The sequence below is a fragment of the Nicotiana tabacum genome, chromosome 3, assembly GCF_000715075.1.
Source record: "Nicotiana tabacum cultivar K326 chromosome 3, ASM71507v2, whole genome shotgun sequence".
NCBI classification, from domain to species: Eukaryota; Viridiplantae; Streptophyta; class Magnoliopsida; order Solanales; family Solanaceae; genus Nicotiana; species Nicotiana tabacum.
In genome coordinates, this window is record NC_134082.1 from 113144483 (window position 1) to 113166787 (window position 22305).

At 40.2% G+C, this 22305-nt stretch overlaps 1 pseudogene; it reads right to left on the reverse strand.

The window, feature by feature from the left end:
• Positions 1-11819: 11819 nt before the first annotated feature.
• On the reverse strand, positions 11820-13131 carry LOC107805068 (peptidyl-prolyl cis-trans isomerase CYP59-like; annotated as a pseudogene).
• Between the last annotated feature and the right edge of the window lie 9174 nt (positions 13132-22305).

Below are 22305 nucleotides of genomic sequence, written 5' to 3' on the forward strand. Positions count from 1 at the left end.
TACCATGCTAAGATAGTGACTTTGGCTATGCCGAGTGTGCCACGGATTGAGTGGCGAGGTTCTACTGATTTTGTCCCCAGTAGGGTGATTTCATTTCTGAAGGCCCAACGTATGGTTGGGAAGGGTTGTCTTTCATACTTAGCCTTTGTGAGGGACATCAGTGCAAAGACTCCTAGTATTGATTTTGTTCCAGTTGTGAGGAATTTTCCCGATGTGTTTCATGCAGACCTGCTGGGCATGCCACCGGACAAGGATATTGATTTTGGTATTGATCTGGTGCCGGTCACTCAGTCCATCTCTATTCCACCGTATCGTATGGCACCAGCGGAGTTGAAGGAGTTAAAGAAGCAGCTTCAGGAACTCCTTGATAAGGGGTTCATTCGGCCTAGTGTGTCGCCTTGGGGTGCGCATGTTCTATTCGTGAGGAAGAAGGATGGCACTATGAGGATGTGCATTGATTATAGGCAGTTGAACAAGTAAAAATTAAGAACAAGTATCCTCTGCCTCGCATTGATGATTTATTTGACCAGCTTCAGGGAGCGAGAGTGTTCTCCAAGATTGATCTCCGTTCAGGTTATCACCAGCTAAAGATCAGGGACTTGGATATTCTTAAGATGGCTTTCAGGACCCGATGGTCATTGTGAGTTTTTGGTGATGTCTTTCGGGCTGACCAATGCCCCAGCAACATTCATGCATTTGATGAACAACGTGTTTTGGCCCTATCTCGACTCGTTTGTAATAGTTTTCATTGATGATATTCTGGTATACTCGCATAGTTAGGAGGAGCACGCGGAGCATTTGAGAGTTGTGTTGCAGAGATTGAGGGAGGAGAAGCTTTATGCAAAGTTCTCCAAGTATGAGTTTTGGCTCAGTTTAGTGACTTTCTTGGGGCACGTGGTGTCCAGTGAGGGTATTCAGGTTGATCCAAAGAAGATAGAGGCGGTCCAGAGTTGGCCCAAACCGTCCTCGGCCACAGAGATTCGCAGCTTTCTTGGTTTGGCGGGCTATTATCGCCGGTTTGTCCAGGGATTCTCATATATCGCTTCGCCCTTGACCAAGTTGACTCAAAAGGGTGCTCTTTTTAGGTGGTCAGATGAGTGTGAGGAGGGCTTTCAGAAGCTCAAGATCGCCTTGACCACAGCTCTAGTATTAGTGTTGCCATCAGCTTCAGGTTTCTATACTGTGTATTGTGATGCTTCGAGAGTTAGTATTGGGTGTGTATTGATGTAGGAGGGTAGAGTTATTGCTTATGCTTCTCGTCAGTTGAAGCCCCATGAGAAGAACTACCCTGTTCATGATTTGGAGTTGCCTTCCACTGTTCAAGCGCTGAAAATTTGGAGGCATTATTTGTATGGTGTGTCTTGTGAGGTGTTTACTGATCATCGTAGCCTCCAGCACTTATTCAAATAGAAGGATCTCAATTTGAGGCAGTGGAGATGGTTGGAGCTGCTAAAGGACTATGATATTACTATTTTGTAGCATCTGGGGAAGGCCAATGTGGTAGCCGATGCTTTGAGCTGGAAGGCGGTGAGTATGGGGAGGTTGGCATATATTCCAGTTGGGGAGAGACCTCTTGCAGTTGATGTTCAGGCCTTGGCCAATCGGTTCGTGAGGTAGGATATTCGGAACCTAGTCAGGTATTGGCTTGTGTAATTTCTCGATCTTCCTTATATGATCGCATCAGAGAGCGCCAGTATGATGATCCCCATTTGCTTGTCCTTAAGGACAGAGTTTAGCATGATGATACCAAAGATGTGAATATTGGTGATGAGGAAGTATTGAGGATGCAGGGCCGGATATGTGTGCCCAATGTGGATGGACTTCGGGAATTGATTCTAGAAGAGGCCCATAACTCGCAGTATTCCATTCATCCAGGTGCCGCGAAGATGTATCAGGATCTGAGACAGCGTTATTGGTGGAGGATAATGAAGAAAGACATTGTGGGATTTGTAGCTCAGTGTCTCAACTGTCAGCAGGTGAAATATAAGCATCAGAGACCGGGTGGCTTACTCTAGTAAATGGACATTCTAGAGTGGAAGTGGGAGCGGATCACCATGGACTTTATAGTTGGGCTCCCACGGACTTTGAAGAAGTTCGATGCTATTTGGATGATTTTGGATCGGCTGGCCAAGTCTGTGCACTTCATTCCTGTGTGTACTGTCTATTCTTCAGAGCGGTTGGCAAAGATCTATGTCCAGGAGATTGTTCATTTGCATGGTATCCCAGTTTCCATCATTTCAGATAGGGACACTCAGTTTACTTCACAGTTTTGAAGGTTTGTGCAGTGAGAGTTGGGTACTCAGGTTGAGTTGAGTACAACTTTTCACCCTTAGACGGTCGGTCAGTCCGAGCGCACTATTCAGATATCGGAGGACATGTTGCGCACTTGTGTCATTGATTTTAGAGGGTCATGGGATCAGTTTCTACCGCTCGCAGAGTTTTCTTATAAAAACAATTACCAGTCGAGTATTCAGATGGCTCCATATTTTATGAGGCTTTGTATGGGAGGCGGTGTGGATGTCCAGTTGGTTGGTTTGAGCCGGGTGAGGCTAGACTATTGGGTACAGACTTGGTGTAGGACGCTTTAGACAAGGTGAAGGTAATTCAGGAGAGGCTTCATACAGCGTAGTCGAGACAAAAGAATTATGCTGATAGGAAGGTTCGGGATGTGTCCTACATGGTTGGCGAAAAGATTCTATTGAAGGTTTCACCCATGAAGGGTGTTATGAGATTTGGAAAAAAGGGTAAATTGAGTCCTCGGTTTATTGGGCCTTTTGAGGTGCTTCGGAGCATTGGAGAGGTGGCTTATGAGCTTGCTTTGCCACCCAGCTTGTCGAGTGTGCATCCGGTATTTCATGTTTTTATGCTCCAGAAGTGTATTGGTGATCCATCTCATGTTTTGGATTTCAGCACGGTTCAGTTGGATGATGATTTGACTTATGATGTGAAGCCAGTGGCCATTTTGGAGTGTCAGGTTCGAAAGATAAGATCAAAGGATATAGCATCAGTGAAAGTGCAGTGGAGAGGTCAGCTCGTGGAGGAGGCTACCTTGGAGACCGAGCGGGAGATGCGGAGCAGATATCCTCACCTATTTGAGGCTTCAGGTATGTTTCTTGACTCGTTCGAGGACGAACGTTTGTTTAAGAGGGGGAGGATGTAAGGACCCGGCCGTTCGTTTCACGAGTTATCACTTCTTTTTCCCTATTTATACTTCTTATTGTTTTGTTCAGCTGTATTATATGTTATCGGGTTGATTGGTTCGGGTTCGGAGAGGTTTGGTAAGGTTTGAGACACTTAGTCTCTTTTGAGTAAGCTAAAGTCGGAAAAGTCAACCGAATGTTGAATTAGGTGAATATGGGCTCAGATGTGAATTCTAATGGTCCGGATAGCTTCGGGATATTATTTGGGACTTAGGAGCATGATCGGAATGTGTTTTGGAGGTCCGGAGTAGATTTAGGCTTGAATTGGCGAAATTGGAAATTTGGTGCTTTCCGGTTGATAGGTGAAATTTTGATATAGGGATCGGAATGGAATTCCGGGAGTTGAAGTAGATCCGTTGTGTCACTTGGGATGTGTGTGCAAAATTTCAGGTCCTTCGGACGTGGTTTGATAGACTTTTTGATCAAAAGCGGAATTTGGAAGTTTTTAGAATTTTTAGGCTTGAATTCGATGCAAATTTGATGTTTTAATGTTGTTTTGAGTGTTTCGAAAGTTGGAACAAATTTGAATAATGTTATGGGATATGTTGGCATGTATGGTTGGGGTCCCGAGGGCCTCGGGTGAGTTTCGGGTGGTTGAACGGATCAATTCATGTTGGAAAAAGTTGCAGAAAATCTGTTGTTGGTGTTGCAGACATTTAGCCTTCGTGTTCGTGAGTGGACCCTCGCGTTCGCAAAGGGTTGGGAAGTGAGGCTGTCATTTTGGCCTTCGCGTTCGCAATGTGGTTCCCGCATTCGTGAAGGGTGAGGTCCAGTGGTCATCGCGAACGCGACGAGGGTCCCTCGTTCACGTAGAGTATTTGGAGTGGCTGGATCCCCAGAAGCATTGTTCTTCGCGTTCGCGTAGGTATAACCGCGTTCGCAAAGGTTGGGTCAACTGAAGCATCGCGTTCACGAGGGTCCTTCCGCGTTCGCGTAAGAGGATTTGTGTTCAATGGTATTTTGTGCTTCGCGAACGCGAGGCTTTGACCGCGTTCGCGAAGATCGCTGGGCAAAATGTTTAAAAGGCCATTTTCGTGATTTTTGGCCTAAGTTTACCATTTTTTGTCTCGGTTTTGGAGCGTTTTGGGAGAGATTGAAGAGGAAATCAAAGAGAACTTATTGGAGGTAAGAATTTTGCACTTTAATAGTCGATCCTATTCTGATTTCTACCTAATTAAATATGAAATTTAGGGGAAGCCTAAATTGGGGAGTTAGGGCTTGGAAACTTGAGACTTTAATCTAGGGATTTGAGGGGCCATTTGTGGTCAAATTTTGGTATTCTTGGTATGTATGAACTCGTGGGAGGATAAGGATTCCGTTGATGTAATTTTTATCGAATTTCGAGACGTGGGCCTAGGGGTCAGGTTGGACAAATTTCGGGATTTTTGGTATAATTTGATTAATTTCGCATGGGCTTCATCCTTTTAGCATATTCTAATGTTATGATTTTGATTTTGGGTAGATTCGATGCGAGTTGAGGCCGAGCCGAGAGGCAAAGGCGTTGCGGAGTAGTATTTCATCCGGTTTGAGGTAAGTAACCATTGTAAATCTGGAACTGAGGGTACAAAACCTCGGTATTTCGTATCGTTTTGATAAATGAGGTGACGCACATGCTAGGTGATGAGTGTGTGGGAGTGCACCAGTAGGGATTTGTGACTTGGTCCATCCCGTAGCAACTATTAAGCCGCGTACTTGATTTGAAATCTTATGATATCTCATGTTTTAGAAATTTATACTGTATTATGGGATGTATGCCATGTTTGGGGCCTTGTGCCGACCTGTTGAGACCCTTAGGGGCATTTTTACTGTTTTCCTCACTTTATTTGTTTGAAAGCATATCCTCAGTCATGTTTTACCTATTTATTGTTGAAAACTGGTTTTATCACTCTACTTCTTAAAATGTGAGAACAGCTTGGACTGAGTCCCCTGATTTCCACTGTTATACCCGAGTGGCTGTGAGGTTAATGACTGAGAGAGGTTGAGGATCTAATGGTGAGGATTATAAATATTACGGATCGGGCTGCACGCCGCAGCAATATTATATGTATATATTATGGATCGGGCTGCATGCTGCAGTGATACTTATATGGATCGGGCTGCACGATGCAGCGATATATATATTGGATCGGGCTGCGCGCCGCAGCGATATGACGCTTGGTCTGTAGGAACCCTTCCGGAGTTTGTACACCTCCAGTTAGCGTAGTCGACTATAAACTATGGATCGGGATGCACGCCGCAGCGGTTATTATGATTACTACTATTATGAGAAATTATTGAGCTTGAGTGCTGAGTGTGAGTACTGAGTGATAAAAGTTGAGTCACGAGTTGCCCGAGTGGCTATATTTATGAGTGATACCTTGCCCGAGGGGCCCATTTATGATATTTTTGCTGATTTCACTCTTCTTTTATAATGAGCCTCTGTTGAAAACTGCTAAGTAAATGATTTCAAAGTATTTCAATTGAAACTAAAGCTTTATGAAGAAACTATTTTTTTTAAAACTGTTGAGTTTGACTTGATATTCTGTTGTTTACTCTTTTATATGATTTTTAACTGCTCGTCACTGCTTTCAGACCTTATTTACTTTAGTTACTTACTGAGTTGGCATACTCATGTTACTCCCTGCACCTTGTATGCAGATCTAGGTGCCCGAGCGGTAGATTGAGGGTTCCCAGCATTTTCAGAGCTTATCGGAGATTGCAAGGTAGTTGCACGGCGTCCGTAGCCCTGCTTTCCTCCTTCCTATCCTTGTTTTTTCTGCATTTTTAGACTTGTTATGTATTAGATAGTCAGATCAGTGTATTTAGAGGCTCTAGACTCGTGACACCAGATTGTTGGGTTGTGTTGATCTATTTTCTGTAATGGTCTCCACACATTTCAGTGATTTATGAATTCCTTATTAAAGTTGAGACTTAATTAAATGTTAGAAAAGTGTTTTTAGTAAAAGAAATTGACGGTGGTTACTCGTTGGGTTGGCTTGCCTAATATTTTGATAGGCACCATCACGACTGGGTATTTGGGGTCGTGACAATTTTTCAATCCACAAGGATAGCCCACGCAGGAAAGTTAAGTCCAAATTGGGAAGGGCCTTACAAGATTCATGGTAACGCAGGAAAAGGAGCATACGAGCTTGAAACATTGGATGACAAGATTCTACCTTCAAATTGGAATGTTGTTCATCTGAAGAGATACTACTTCTAAGGAAAGGAAATACCAACGGGCAGGTATCCCCACTCACGATTTTTATTTTTGAATTATTAAAATTTTACTAACGATTTTAGATGATAGGCAGAAAGCTAGCTCATACCAAATGATGAATAACGACCTGAAAGACACGTGGAAAGAACATAATTTCCGGTCTAGGATTACAACTATTCTGATGGAAATTTAAATGAGTTACGCAATCCTCATTTAAAATCATACCTCTGAGTCTCGTATGTTTTTCCTTTTAAGGAAAAGGACTGCATGGAAGGAATAATCAAGTGCTCGAGATTTCATATTTTAAAGCTCAAACACTTGGGGGACTATATAATATACATATATCATATATATAAGGAAGGCAAGGAAGGCTGAAACAAATAAATTTTAAGTCAAGCCTAAATTCTACTCAATAAATATCAAGCTCAGAGCAAAGTCACGAGCCTAAAACGCGAGCCTGATCCAAAAACCTGTGAAGAATACACTCATGGATATATATTTCAAAATCTTACGAATGTTTAGGTTAAAGGCAATATTTATCTATGGGTCATAAAGAAACCCTTGGTTTTTTCTTTTTAGCAAATATGTTGTAAAGAAAATAGTTATGGAAGAGTAATAGAAGATATTTAAATACATGTAAGATGTTATTTAAACTTGACAAAGTTCTAATGAAAACTTTATCAAAGTTATTTCAAGAAACATGTGTGTTCCTATTTCTCCTTTCGTATGTTTACACCATTATGAAGTTGAAACATCTTCTTCATTTAGTGTAATATATAAAAGGACCCTCTTTTATAATTCATGTTTGATTCAAAGATCCATGAAGTTAATAAAGCATTTCTAAAAATGCAAAAAGTCAAAAGGGTAAGACAAAAACCCACGAATTAAAAAGCAAGACCTTGGACTATATATAAAAAAAGGCAAAAGAGTATAACAGAAACTCGCAAGAATTAAATTAAAACTAAAACTTAATAATATTAAGTTAAAACTAAGTATGAACTTAGTCATAAACTGATTGTCATTTTAAAAGCCCGAAAAAGACCTGGGGACTTGCTATCACCAAAAACATAACCCCCAAAATGGGACCAGGGGTAATACCACATATTTCATAAAAGAAAAAACAGTTAAACTTCACAAATAAACTTTCATTGTGGAGCAGGAGAAGAGTTCAAAACAGCATCATCAGTAACAAAAGGCTTGATTTGGTCTGAAGGAGCTGGGACATCCACCGCACTAGGATCAACTTCAATGTACTCGGGAGTATCAGCCATGGGAGAAAAGAAACTTTGGCCTTGCTGAGTTTTTTTAGTGGTCTTTTTAATCTTCGCTAACTCAGCATCCAAGTTAAAGCCTTCTTGGCTAACCTCCATAAGGGTATCATGGCATGTGTTCAATATAGCCCAACTTACTTCGATAGCAGTCTTGTCCTCAAGAGCCTCGTAGTCTCTTTCCCAACGGTCAATTTCACTCTTGAGCTCATCCCTCTCAGCTAAAACAACATCGTAAGAAGATTGTAAAGGGGCAAGTGAACTCTCCAAAAACTTTACCTTGTCAGAAGACACTCGGAGATCTTCTTGGGCCTGCGTGAGTGTTTGAACAAGCTCAGCAGCATAAACTTCTTTCTCATTTAGCAAAGCTTTAAGGCCTCTGATCTCTTCAATAGCTTTGGAGAGTTGTTCAGGAAAACAAGACTCAAGGACATTCTTATCCTTGCCCGCCTGGTTAGAAGAAGCTTTTTCAACTGCCAATTATGATGCCATGACTCTCAACTGTTGCTCTAAGGTACATTTGCTTTCTTCTAAAACTTCCATCTCAAGCTGAAGACTTTCATATTGCTCTTTCCAATTGTCTGCCTCAATTTGGTAATCATGCATCAATTTCTCTGTATGGGAAACCCTTTTTCATCATCTCCGTACCGATGAGATTTATCTAAAAAAAAAGGGTAAGAATCTTAGTAAAAGGAGAATAGAATAAAGCATGAAAAGAAATTAATACCTTTAGTGATGACTGCACGATATCATTCATCCAATTCAAAGAACTATGACTTTCTAATTTGGACTTTTCAACCGGACCAATCAAGGGCTTCAACCATACGTCAGCCCGACCTGACTTTTTCAAAAGACTACCATACGTCAGCCCAACCTGACTTTTTCAAAAGACTATCATCGGCAGGGTAATCTGCTTCATCACTCTACTTCCACTTGAAGAACCAAATTCAGTGCGAGAAATAGTAGTAGTGGGGTCTGTAGAGGAAGTCATAATAGCTTGAGGCGGGGCAGAAACAACAGCAGTAGAAATAGGTAAAGAGCATTCCACTGGGACAGACACGGGGAAAGAGGCAAGAGGTACTTCATCAGACACCAAATCAAAACTTTTACTATCATATCCACGTGAAAAAAGTTGTTCATCAGAGTCACGAGCTGCCATAGGAGTATCATCGCCATAACTCACTAAGGTGGCTTCAACAGGCTTGGTCACAGGAATAGAACGGGGAGGAGTAGCTTCGTCATCCGAAATGACGCGTCTTCTAGCCCGCGGTCTTCTAACCAAAGAACTTCCATCTTGTTCCTCTTCCGACTAAGAATCTTGGGATGCATCAACTTTCCTTTTCGATTAAGAACTCAAGATTATCTCCTGAGCCCTTGCCAAAGAAACCATGGAAGCTACGATTGACTCGGCACTTACACCACGAATAGGAAACCCTGATAAAAATAAGAGTCAAATACATTCTAAAGGAAGGGTGGACAAAAATAGAAAGAAAAAAGTAAAGTTTTTCCATGAGTTTTAACCTTCCAACCAAACCTGTTTGAAAGGTATTTCCAAGATCTAACCTCCATCAGAGCAATGGTCAACAATTTCTCTACCCAATCACGGAAAATAGGAATCTCTTCAATAGTTCCCATGGTTGCTGAAAAAAGAAAAAGTGAAACAGTCACGGGAAAAACAAACCCTTTCAAAACAAAGGGGGGGAAGAGAAAAGAGAAAGTTGTAAAGTGAACTTACGTGCAAAATTCCACTTTTTAGGGAATGGTATATTTTCTTCACCTACTAACCCTATAGTAGGAGCATCAACAAAACTGGTATACCAGCCACGGTCCTTGCCATCCTCAGGGATGACTAAAACCCTCTTAATCCTCGCCACCAAAGTAAAGATCCCATATCGGAATAGCTTAGCGTAGTAGAGGTGGATCAGATGAAAAAAGGTAAAAGGTAATTGAGCCAAGTTAGCCAAATACCTTAGACAAGCAACAGCCCTCCACACAATGGGGCCAATTTGTCCTAAACAAACATTGAAAAAATGACAGAACTCGATGATAACAAGATCAATGGGGGTTCTAAAATTCAGTGTAAAAGGATATGTATACACGAAAGAAAAGCCAGCCTTGAAGGATGTGATACTTTGATTTGCATTAGGAATTATGATTGGGAAGTCAAATTTCCAATGGCAATCTCTATGGACAACAGAGATTAAACCTTCAGTAATCTGAGAAGGGTAAACATCAGCACGATTAAGAGAGGACAGAAAGAAACCTGATTCCTAATTGATTCTCTATCAGTATAAAAGAAAGTTCTGGGGGGATAATTTCATCTACTATGGGTTCACGAACTAGTTCATTGGAGTCTCTACTTCTGGCAGAAGATCTATGTGGAAGAGAACCCCTAGTTCTAGAAGAGGAAGGAGGGGTAGAACTAAGTGGAGGCAAAGAAGCACCTCGTATAGATGATGATCTTAAACTGCATAATCTTCCTCCTCTTCTGCTTCTAGTAGGAGCAAGGGGAAGTTCATCAAAAATACAAACTTTTTGAGGATTAGGGTTCGAAGAAGGCATAGTTGTACGAGGAAGAAGACAAGAATGAATATTCAAAGATGAAAAACTTTTATGAGAAAGAAAAGACAAAGGTTATATTTATACTCAGAAGCAACCGTCAAACAAAAAGGTATTGATAGGAACGTCATGATGAAAACTGTCACTTTGTGATTGATGTAAGCCGTAAAAAGCCTTAAAAGGTGCTGAAGGGTTGCAGAACCAACCAAACATCACCACGTGTCATATGTATTAAATGGAAGTGACATGCGAAGCGTTAGCTCTGGAGAAGGTATAATGATATGTAGAATGGCGCCAAAAATTCCCGCTTTAATGAGATCCACTTCCCAAATATTCAATTGATGAATAAATGGGAAGTTGGGGGACTATTTGTATTGGGAAAAATTAAGTTAACATATGGAATTAATTATGTGCTAACATGTCAAGACACGTGGATCAATGAAAGAGTGACAACTGGCAAAGAGTATTCGAAGAGACACGAGCCTTAATAGGTACGAGCATAGATTTAAGAAAACAGGAAAGAACAGTTACTCAGACCTCTTGGTAATTTGAAGAGACATCGGAGGAATGAACCTAGATAGCAAAAAGTACAAATACGTATTATCCGTAATTAATGAGCGTCAATAATGGAAAATGTTACAGAATCTTCACGATACAGTTATGATTGCTAATTATAATGTTGCATTAATGCCATTAATTACTCATAATGGCTCTGTTGTGAGAGGAAAGAAACATACTACTTAGAAATAACTATAAAAGGAGAGGAATAAACATTTGTAAGGACACAGAATATTATTGGAATACACTGGTTTACTTTGCTTTCTTTTATTTACTCAGCTATCGTTTAAATCAATTCTTCTTATTTGTTCCATATTTGATTATCAGTAACCCGAGTTCTTCTAAAATTAAACTTTGACCGAAATTCTTATTTTCTGGTTAAACAGAAGTATAAAAGAACTAAGCTGATTAAGCGATCTTATGCAGAATATGTCTATGCTATTTGGAAGGGAGAGGAACACTAGAACATTTGAAGGGGTGGCAAGAGATTACACCAGCCTTGCTAAAAATTGTATGTGATTGTAACTGTAGAGTCATTGGAGACATGAGTCACATGCTGCAGAAGCTTTTATTATTAGCATATATATATATATATATATATATGCAATTGTCATTTACTGTCAGTTGTCACAATTAGGAGATTAGGTAGCAATTTTCTATAAGTCTTAGAGATTATTGTTATTTCTGGAGTAGCAAGCAGAGTATTGCTATGCTATGCTATGCATTTCTTCTACTTGGTGATCAATAAAAAAAATTAATTACCAAAAAAGACTCCTGTCTGTTACTTTTCTCTACAGAACATTTGGGGCAAACAATGTTGAATTCTCATTTCTACAAATCTTACGTATAATTAGCCACATCAGTAACGGCAAGCCTAAGTTACGTTCACTCAAAATAAGAACTCACAAAGTGTGACAAATGAAAAAGTATTCAACCGTAAGCAAGAAAAAAATACTCCCAGGGAAGTCAGAGTAAACAACTTATAAGATTTTTACAGGATACAACAGGAAGTAGCAATATCAAGTGCATGAATCAAAACTTCACATTGATGGATTCAAGATTTTAAACTAGCGCGCTAGTGCTAATTGAATCAGGTACTTTCATGATAATATGTTCAGATCATAGTTAAATATACACTGTTTAAAATCTGTAAACTATATTACTACTCCATTGGAGTTACAGGCGCTAAGAAGCTGGTTTTCACCTCGGTAGCGTTAGCGTTAAAAGTGCAAAAATTTGGCTTTGCAATTGGGCTACAGTCTGCAGCATATAGGAGAATTTAATTTGCACATGGCACTCTCATTCTTTTAATTTTTTTCTTTTTGCCCGTGGCTCTCTCATTTGTTCTTTGCGTCGATATTGGGAAGACAACTTAGCAACACTCTGACTGAAATCAACTTGTATCCTTTGATCATCAATTAGAACATGATTCATCTTATAATATGCTTGTTCACACGCCTCTTTGTTTTCAAACTCAATGAAACCATAGCAGTAGCTCTTCCCAGTCTTGTGATCCCTAATAATTTCAGCAGATTTCACGGTTCCAAAGCGCGAGAAAATTGTATACAAGTCTTCGTCTTCAGTAACCGAATTCAATCTACGAACAAATAGCACATTATCAGGTGGCTTTATTTCAGCATCAGGAATGTCCCCTATACTTTCAAGTACTACTACTCGCGAATGTGCTTCTTTCGCACGCAGAACCTCCTCAAGTTCTTTTATACCTAATCGCTCATCCTTTGGCACCCAATCATCTTCTAATCGCACATTATCTTTTGTTGCATAAGGAATATTCAGGTCTCTTATTGAGGAGGATCGTCGAAAGGATCGTCCAATATGTAAGCGTGTTTAATTCGTATATTTTTATATGGCCTGTCCTTTCATCCACATAAGCTTCATTAATCCAATTCAATATGTCAAGCCCTTCTGCTATCTGTCCAAAAACAGTGTGTTTCCCGTCAAGGTAGTCGAGATCATTGCGCAGTGTGATATAGAATTGAAAAGCGTTTAAGTTCTGCCCAACGTTAGCCATGGCTAGAGTTCCCCTTTTTGAATGCTTCAAATCCGAATGAATTTCATCTCCAAAGAAACGAGCCTGATCACCATATAAGAATTTGTATAGTGAATCACCCCCGGACCCTGTTCCAGTGGGATCTCCAGTCTGCGCTATGTAATTCTTCTGAACCGTGTTGAAGAGGCAGCCATTGTAATAACCAATCTTTCACAGCTTCAAGAAATTCTTGCATGTCAAAGAGCAGCGATCTGTAAACAAGTCCAGTACCATCTCTCCCAAACTCGTCACTATCATTACCGACATTTTTTCTGTAAGGACGGAGGGAAGAAGGAGAGGAAAGGTGATTTGCGGAGAGGGTTAACGGTTTGAGACTTTTTTTGCCGTAGCGTTTGAGGCTTTGATTTCATTAAATAGGTAACATCACCTATATATTACAAAACCTAGTTTGATCATAAATTAGAAAACCTAACCAATATAGGATTCCTACATTAATTATGAAAGAATTATAAGAAAATACACATGACTTCACACTATAATAAAAAAATAGCTCTTGTTTTTAAGTTCGGAAAAGGGTTCAAAATGCCCCTAAACTATTAGAAAAGGTTTTAAAATACCCTTCATCCACCTATTGGGTTAAAAAAAATACCCCTCCATCCAGCTTTTTGGTTCACTTATGCTCTTTGACCGTTAGGTCAATGCTAAATTAAAAATAATTATTATTTTTTTTGTAAAACTTAAAAAAAAATAGTTTTCGTTTTTTTAAACTAATGCACCACCACCACCAACAACAACAACAACAACAACGACCCAGTATAATCCCACAAGTGGGGTCTGGGGAGGGTAATATGTACGCAGACCTTACCCCTACCCCGAAGGGTAGAGAGGCTGTTTCCAGGAGACCCTCGGCTCAAAAAAAGCAATAGGAGATGATATATTAGTACCATAAAAATGCGTAATAAAAAATAACAACAATATATAAGAGATACGAAATATGAAATACAGGATACGAAATACGAAATACGAAATAGATGGCTGGTATAGTACAACTAGAAGGTAAAGCCCTGCATCAATACACGACCTCTGACACTCCTAGTCTAACTCCTAACTAGATAGTCTCTCTCACTTGTGCTGTAGAAGTAATCACACTCTCCCCTAACCTACAACCCTAATGCTCGACCTCCATAATTCCCTATCAAGGGCCATGTCCTCAATAATCCTAAGTCGCGCCATGTCCTGTCTGATCACCTCTCCCCAATACTTCTTAGGTCTCCCTCTACCTCTCCGCGTGCCCACTACAGCCAGTCGCTCACACCTCCTCACCGGTGCATCAGTGCTCCTCCTCTGAATGTGCCCAAACCATCTGAGTCTTACTTCCCGCATCTTGTCCTCCATGGGGGCCACACCCACCTTCTCTCGAATATCTGCATTCCTAATCTTATCCATCCTTGTATGCCCGCACATCCACCTCAACATCCTCATCTCTGCTACTTTCATCTTCTGGGTGTGTGAGTTCTTTACCGGCCAACATTCAGTTCCATACAACATGGCAGGCCTAACCACTGCTCTATAAAACTTACCTTTTAGTAACGGTGGCACTTTCTTGTCACACAAGACTCCCGACGCTAACCTCCACTTCATCCACCCCACCCCTATACGGTGTGTGACATCCTCGTCAATCTCCCCGATCCCCTGAATAACCGATCCAAGGTACTTGAAACTACCTTTCTTGGGAATGACTTGAGAGTCAAGCCTCACTTCAACTCCCGCTTCCGTCGGCTCAACTCCAAATTTGCACTCGAGGTATTCTGTCTTCGTCCTACTCAACTTGAAACCTTTAGACTCAAGAGCATGTCTCCAAATCTCTAGCCTCTCGTTGACGCCGCCTCTTGTCTCGTCAATTAGAATAATGTCATCCGCAAATAGCATGCACCATGGAACCTCCCCTTGAATATGATGAGTCAGTGCATCCATCACCAGGGCAAATAGGAATGGGCTGAGCGCAGACCCTTGGTGCAATCCCGTAATAACTGGAAAGTGTTCAGAGTCGCCTCCTACTGTCCTAACCCGAGTCTTAGCTCCATCATACATGTCTTTAATCACCCTAATATAGTTACTCGGGACCCCTTTATCCTCTAAGCAGCTCCATAAGACCTTCCTAGGAACCTTATCGTACGCTTTCTCCAGATCAATAAACACCATGTGGAGATCCTTCTTCTTATCTCTGTACTGTTCCACCATCCTCCTAATAAGGTGGATAGCTTCTGTGGTAGATCGTCCCGGCATGAACCCGAACTGGTTGTCTGAAATAGACACCGTCCTTCGCACTCTCATTTCTACCACTCTCTCCCAAACTTTCATGGTATGACTTAGTAATTTGATGCCCCTATAGTTGTTACAGCTCTGGACATCACCTTTGTTCTTATACAACGGGACCATTGTACTCCACCTCCACTCTTCAGGCATTCTATTAGTCTTGAATATAACACTAAACAATGCAGTAAGCCATTCCAAGCCTGCTTGACCCACACACCTCCACAGTTCAACCGGAATCTCGTCTGGCCCGGTAGCTCTGCCCCTTCTCATCTTACGCATTGCCTCCATGACTTCATCGATCTCAATGTCCCTACAATTACTTCATGGTGACTGTCGGCATTCCTCGATTCCCCAAGTATAATATCCTGATCCCCTTCTTCACTTAGAAGTTTATGAAAGTAGGTCTGTCACCTCCTCTTAATCTGGTCATCTCCCATCAAAACTTTGCCGTCATCATCTTTTATGCACCTCACTTGGTCCAGATCCCGAGTTGTCCTCTCTCTCGCCTTAGCGAGTCGGAATAACTTCTTCTCCCCACCTTTGTTCCTTAGCTCCTCATACAGACGAGCAAAAGCTGTCGTTTTAGCCTCTGTCACTGCCATCTTCGCCTCCTTCCTAGCTACCTTATACCTTTGACTGTTCTCTCTCTTCTCCTCCTCGTCAGTGCTCCCTACTAACCTTAGATAAGCCGCCTTCTTAGCTTCCACTTTACCTTGGACAACTGCATTCCACCACCAATCTCCTTTGTGTCCACCATAGTGTCCCGTAGATATCCCTAACACCTCTCTCGCCGCCTTCCTTATACAGTCCGCCGTCGTCAACCACATTGTGTTTGCGTCCCCACTACTTCTCCAAGCTCTCATTGCCGATAACCTTCCTTCCAACTCTTTAGCTTTATCCTTAGTTAAGGCGCCCCACCTAATCCTGGGGCGTCCTTGTACTGACCTCTTCTTCCTCCTTATCCTAATACAAATGTCCATCACCAAAAGCCTATGCTGCGTTGAGAGGGTCTCACCTGGGATAACCTTGCAGTCCTCGCACAACCTTCTGTCGCATCTCCTGAGGAGTAGATAGTCAATCTGAGTCTTCGCCACCGAACTTTGGTAAGTAACCAAATGTTCATCCCGCTTCGTAAAACTCGAGTTTGCAATGACTAGATCGAAAGCCTTGGCAAAGTCCAACAGCGCAATGCCCCCTCCGTTCCGCTCTCCGAAACCAAATCCGCCATGCACCTCAGTGTACCCACCTGCAGATAACCCAATATGACCATTGAAATCTCCTCCTATGAATAACCTCTCAGAAGGCGGTATACTACGAACAATCTCATCCAACCCCTCCCAAAATTGCCTTTTAATATCCTCATTCAAGCCTGCTTGTGGTGCGTGCGCGCTAACGACATTTAAAGTACCCTCACTCACCACCAACTTTATAGTCATTAGCCTATCATTCACCCGCCTGACCTCTACCACGGACTCCCTAAGATGGCTATCTACCAGGATACCCACTCCATTCTTACCCCTCAGGACACCAGAGTACCACAACTTATACCCATCCACGTTTTTCGCCCTCGATCCGACCCACCTAGTTTCCTGGACACACGCTATATTAATCTTCCTCTTCTGCAGGATTTTCGCCAACTCTATGGATTTACTCGTTAGTGAACCTATGTTCCATGACCCGATTCTCAACCTATATGCTCCCTTGCCCCCTCTACCTACCCTGCTACCCGACCCACCCCCTGAACCCCATCCCACACTCTGCCCCACCCGAGGTCATGCCCTTATTCTATCATCCCAGACTGCAGCCACTACACCCACAACAATCTAGAGAAGTCTCGCTAGTGTACAACGTACACAAATCAAGCTTGAAGGAAACACATGGTAGCTAGTATCCTAGTTCAAAGGTTTAACTATTGCGAAGTAAAATAACAGTAATTTAGCTAACACCAAAAGGGAAACAGTAAAACAGGAGGTACCAACTCCCGATAACAAAACTTGTGGCTGATTTGTTGTGCTCGATGTAGTTGTACGCTCCCGCCCACTTGCTGACACTCGCCCAGGTTGCTCTCCTTTGCCAGTGCTCGTGCGCCCAACTTGTCTCCAATACTCCGAGAATTCCTGAAAATACAAAAAATACCACGACCCAAAAACCAGAAAGGAGCTATCACCGCTACCACTTTGCATTAATGAATCAAGGACGGAGTCGAAATGTCGGCCGGAACAATTGAACAACGGTCGGAAACTCGGAATCACCACCTTGAGGGAATGAAAATAGTTCCCGTTTTTTTAACACAGGTGGTTATAAGATAAACAGAAAAAAGGTTCACCGGCGTTTAACACTTCACTGCCGGATCTGAAAATTTCCAGCCACACTCTGGCGGGCGTTAGTAGTAAAGTCTTCTTAATTTTTTTTGGTTTTTACAAAAAACAATTCAGTTTTTTAAAAAAATATTTTTTTCATTTTTTCAGTTTTTTTAAAGAACTGTTTTTGTAAAAAGTGAATTTTTTTTGTAAAAACAGAAAAAAATGTTTTTAATAAAATATTTTCATTTTTTAAAAACTGAAAAAAAATATTCAACAAAATATTTTCGTTTTTGAAAAATTTTTGTTTTCATTTTTTTCATTTTTTTCGTTTTATTTTCATTTTCAGTTTCTTTTTAAAGAAAAAATATTTTTGTTTTTTTAAAAAAACCGAAAAAATGAAAAAAAAAAATCAAAAACGAAAATATTTTGTTGAAAATATTTTTTTCAGTTTTAGAAAAACGGAAATATTTTATTAAAAACATATTTTTTCTGTTTTTACAAAAACAAATGCTTTAAAAACTGAAAAAAATGAAAAAAAATATTTTTTTTTGTAAAAACTGAATTATTTTTTGTAAAAACTGAAAAGAAGAAGAAGAAGACTTTACTAAATTAGTGAACTACTGGTGCGTTAGTTTAAAAAACGAAAATATTTTAAAAAAAAAATTAAGTTTTACAAAAAGAATAATAATCATTTTTAATTCAGCATTGACCTAACGGTCAAAGGGCATAAGTAAACCAAAATGGTGGATGGAAGGATATTTTTAGCCTGATAGGTGGATGAACGGTATTTTTAAACCTTTTCCAATAGTTTAGGGGCATTTTGAACCCTTTTCCGTTTTAAGTTTTACCCGACCTAGCCCACATTGTACATATTTTGAAAGCACTAGCAAAAATCAAAATATGTGTTCTTACAACCATTGCTTCTAAAAGCTATGGAGTTAAATATGTGTTCTCACAACCATTGCTTTCAGTCTTTCTTCTTCTCACATCTTCTACATATGTTTCAAGGGACCGTGTATTTTCTGCTTCTCCTATTGTGTCACTTGCTTGCAATGTAAGAAAATTGAAGAGTAGAAGTTCACCATTGAAGACCATCAAAGTTTGCTTTCGAAAATGGTTTTTTTTTTAATTTGTTAGTTGTTTGGATTGAGTGTTGTTCCAATTGATTGAAAATATCAAAAGGAGTTCAAAATTCAAATTTGAAGTGATTTGGAGTAGATTTGAGCAAGATTTGAGTTAAATTTCAGAAAAGATGCAAGGAAGAAGACGAAGTCAGTTTTTTGTATAATTATGTATAATCTTGTATAACAGTGTATATAAGTGTAGAAACACACCTTATGTGTACACTTTTATACACCTTTATACAAGTGTCTATGGATGAACTTCTTTCACGATTTTCAGTTGCAATTCTTGTTCAAAACTAGTCCAAATCTCCATTAAATGACTTCAAATTTTATATACAACCTCCTTGTACTATTTTTAACAAGTCTAAATAACACTCACTCCAAATTTCTCGCAAAATCAAATTCAGAATTTAAACTCACATATTTAAGCTTGTTAAAAATCTAATTTTCACCACTCAAATGAGTTTGGTTTGCTGAACTAATATTTGAGTCACAGTTATTGATTTGGAAATTAATTTATAAGCTTGAGGAATCTTTTTTAAAAATTAAATAGTAATTTTGAGAATCTATTGAAATTGGATGTTGAATTTTAGCCTCTTATTTTTGGGCTAGTTGGTAATAAATTAAAATTTTCCCGCTAATTATACTTCACAATTAGAGATTAGCGGGAATACCTCGAGATTTGGACATAAGTTTGTAAAACCACCTCTCTAATTCTAATTGACGAGACAAGAGGCGGCGTCAACGAGAGGCTAGAGATTTGGAGACATGCTCTTGAGTCTAAAGGTTTCAAGTTGAGTAGGACGAAGACGGAATACCTCGAGTGCAAATTTGGAGTTGAGCCGACGGAAGCGGGAGTTGAAGTGAGGCTTGACTCTCAAGTCATTCCCAAGAGAGGTAGTTTCAAGTACCTTGGATCGGTTATTCAGGGGATCGGGGAGATTGACGAGGATGTCACACACCGTATAGGGGTGGGGTGGATGAAGTGGAGGTTAGCGTCGGGAGTCTTGTGTGACAAGAAAGTGCCACCGTTACTAAAAGGTAAGTTTTATAGAGCAGTGGTTAGGCCTGCCATGTTGTATGGAACTGAATGTTGGCCGGTAAAGAACTCACACACCCAGAAGATGAAAGTAGCAGAGATGAGGATGTTGAGGTGGATGTGCGGGCATACAAGGATGGATAAGATTAGGAATGCAGATATTCGAGAGAAGGTGGGTGTGGCCCCCATGGAGGACAAGATGCGGGAAGTAAGACTCAGATGGTTTGGGCACATTCAGAGGAGGAGCACTGATGCACCGGTGAGGAGGTGTGAGCGACTGGCTGTAGTGGGCACGCGGAGAGGTAGAGGGAGACCTAAGAAGTATTGGGGAGAGGTGATCAGACAGGACATGGCGCGACTTAGGATTACTGAGGACATGGCCCTTGATAGGGAATTATGGAGGTCGAGCATTAAGGTTGTAGGTTAGGGGAGAGTGTGAATATTTCTACAGCACAAGTGAGAGAGACTATCTAGTTAGGAGTTAGACTAAGAGTGTCAGAGGTCGTGTATTGATGCAGGGCTTTACCTTCTAGTTGTACTATACCAGCCATCTATTTCGTATTTCGTATTTCGTATCCTGTATTTCATATTTCGTATCTCTTATATATTGTTGTTATTTTTTATTACGCATTTTTATGGTACTAATATATCATCTCCTATTGCTTTTTTTGAGCCGAGGGTCTCCTGGAAACAACCTCTCTACCCTTCGGGGTAGGGGTAAGGTCTGCGTACATATTACCCTCCCCAGACCCCACTTGTGGGATTATACTGGGTCGTTGTTGTTGTTATTGTTGTTGTTGTTGGTGCATTAGTTTAAAAAAACGAAAACTATTAGAGGGGATAGGAATAATGTGAAATTTTCCCGCTAATTATTTTCCCGCTAATTATTCCCGCTAATTATTCCTACTGTACAAACTTATGTAATCTATATTAATACTAGAGGGGATAGGCACAATATGAAGAAAATTTATATATTGTTTTGTCATACGTTGTCTTCTCTCTTCTTTGATTTTCTCAGCTTCTGTTATTACTATCTCATCGTACGTCCTATTCGATTAAACTGTATAATTGGGGTAAAATAGTTGGTCCATGGTTTCTCCTTTCTATATACTTCACAATTACTAGAATTAAATTTTCTGAGATAATTTTGCCTGGATTTCGGAGCTGTTTGCATAGTTTCTAGTGGTTTATGTCTGAATTTAATTAACTTTTCCTTTTTCCTACTGTGGCTGTGAAAAGAAAATTGAATTTATTATTTGCACATACCTTTGGTTTTCTGTTTTAAAGTTCCTTCACTAAGCAGAGGAAAACTACCTTGCTATCCTGGTGCTTTCTTATAAAACCCACAATGGTAGAGCAGAACACCGTAATCCCTCAATTTCTTAGGATCAGTTGATTATCAGAAAGATCTAAACTTGATAAAGATGTGATTTTTTCAAATTCGAACAGAATTTTTTCCATTTAGTTGATTTCTGAGCAAGAAAGGTGACTCAACTTAATTTGGTGCTTACCTGATTGATTATTCTGCTACACATTTGATCCTCCTTTGTTTCAGTACTTTGAGTGACTCGATTTGTGAAACAACTTTAGGTAAAGGGTGAGTAACTTGAAAGTATGAGGAATAGAGGCAAACTGATGCAAGTTTGAGACTCCCAGAACAGGAATGTCGTCTCTTCGGAGCGTAGCAAGCTTTATAATATTGCAGAGACAGGTAATTCCAGGAAACACTGAAGCCCCCGACAACAAGTAATAAAAGGGTTGAGTCAGTAGTAAGAATAGATTTTTAACAGCATAACCGGTGTTAAAGAAACGGCACTGCATCTACCAAGATCGAATCCTACGCTGATGTAGTGCCGCCTTTTTAACAATAGTTGCACCATCGGCGAAAGTCTCATGTAGCTTGCGCGTCTCTCACTCTACCTGGTATCCCGTTTCTTTCAGCAGTTACGGATTAAAGGTCGACAGTATTAATAAGATTTCTGCCAAAAATAGAATACAATTAGTCACCAAATAACTTTGAAACATGAAAACTTACATAAGCGAATTGACATGTAAAGATAAATATGTTAATACAAGATAGTAGTCAATCGTTAAAATTTTGTTGGAAAATTTACAACCAATACAAACAAGATTTGGTGGTGAAGGAACACAGAAGCATAAAAATAGAGGATCAGTAAGTTTCTAACCTAATTTTCCTTTCCTTTCCTCTGTGAAAGGAACATTATTTGTCACAAAAGATTATAACTATTGAATCATTGGAACAATTGAGGCAAAAATAGCACAAGTGTGTGGCCTTAATATACTGAACCATAAATGTAAACCAGTACAGCAGTTCAAAAATATTGCTCTAGAATTGACAGAGACATCGTACACATGCACTTAGATAGAAGATATAAAAATAAAAAAAAAATAAAAATATTAGATAGAAGGTTACATGGCATCTGTAAGCCCCAAAAAAAGAAAAAGTACAAAATCTATGTTGAGTAATAAACATAAACCACAGCAGGAGGGCAAACATAGCAGATAAGTATAAATATGTATATGAGCTGCTCAAACGAAATGTTTCTGACGTGATACATAGTTCCAAAGTAAGTCAAGCAAGATTCCTGAGTAGTTCTCACTACAACCAGGTTGGATTGGAAAAATGCAGTATTTATTTCTGTTAGCAGGCAGCAACAGAGGCTCAAGCTCAAATGTATTCAACGAATGTTTACTTCTGCTGACAATTTTG